The sequence below is a fragment of the Callithrix jacchus genome, chromosome 8 (genome assembly GCF_049354715.1).
Source record: "Callithrix jacchus isolate 240 chromosome 8, calJac240_pri, whole genome shotgun sequence".
NCBI classification, from domain to species: Eukaryota; Metazoa; Chordata; class Mammalia; order Primates; family Cebidae; genus Callithrix; species Callithrix jacchus.
Genome location: NC_133509.1, coordinates 136,627,070 through 136,628,004, shown reverse-complemented (window position 1 = coordinate 136,628,004; position 935 = coordinate 136,627,070).

The following is a 935-nucleotide window of genomic DNA, read 5'->3' as shown; positions in this document are numbered from 1 at the left end:
CTGAGTTGTGAGTGTGTGTGGTTGTGTGTGTGTGTGTGTGTGTGGTGCAGGCCCAGCCCTTGTGTCTCCAGGTGAACCGTAGGGCCGCATTCTGGATTTTAAAACCCGAGGGATGTGTGTGTGTGTGTGTGTGTGTGGTGCAGGCCCAGCCCTCGTGTCTCCAGGTGAACCGTAGGCCTCATTCTGGATTTAAAAACCAGAGTTGTGACTGGGCCTGGGCTGCATCCCTGCGGGTTCTCTGCAGTCCTCGCCTCTGTGGGCAGCCCTGCTGTGTGCCAGGCACCGTATTGGCTGCTGGGGATGCGGGATGGCACCTGCGGCTTAGGTTGGAGTGGGGAGGTGGAAGGGGATTTGGGTGGGGACTTCTGGAGCCCTGTTCCAGGGTGTTCCTGGGTTCAGGGGGGAGCCTCCATCTCCCCCAGGCGGTGGGTGTAGCGGTCTTCTTCCCTTCCCCCAGCATTTCCTCATGCACAAGGCCTGTGCTGACATCTGGGTCACTCTGCCATGTCACCTGTGACCTTGAATTTAGTGACAGCCAATATTTACCAGCTCTGTCCAAGGGCCACGTGTGGTAACGCGTTTCCTCGGGCCCTGGAGATGGCCTTGTGAGGTCGGTACAAGCTCCTGCCAGCACCATCCCCTCCACTTTGCAGAGGAGGAATCTGACCTGGAGAGGTCATGTCCACGGGACAAGGGAAGGCAGGGTCAGGCTCTCGGAGCCCAGAAGCTCTCGCCCCTCCTGTCGTGAGGCCTCATGATTTTCCACCTGAAGCGGGTTAGGGGCAGGAATCCGGCACCAGCAGCTTCTCACTCCACCCAGGGCGGCACATCAGGTTCAGGCAGGAAGAGGAGGCCCTCGCCGCACGTGCCTCCAGCGTCCACCTGCACACGCGGCACCCAGGAGGTGAGGCTAGGTGGGAGTGGCCTCTGTCCCT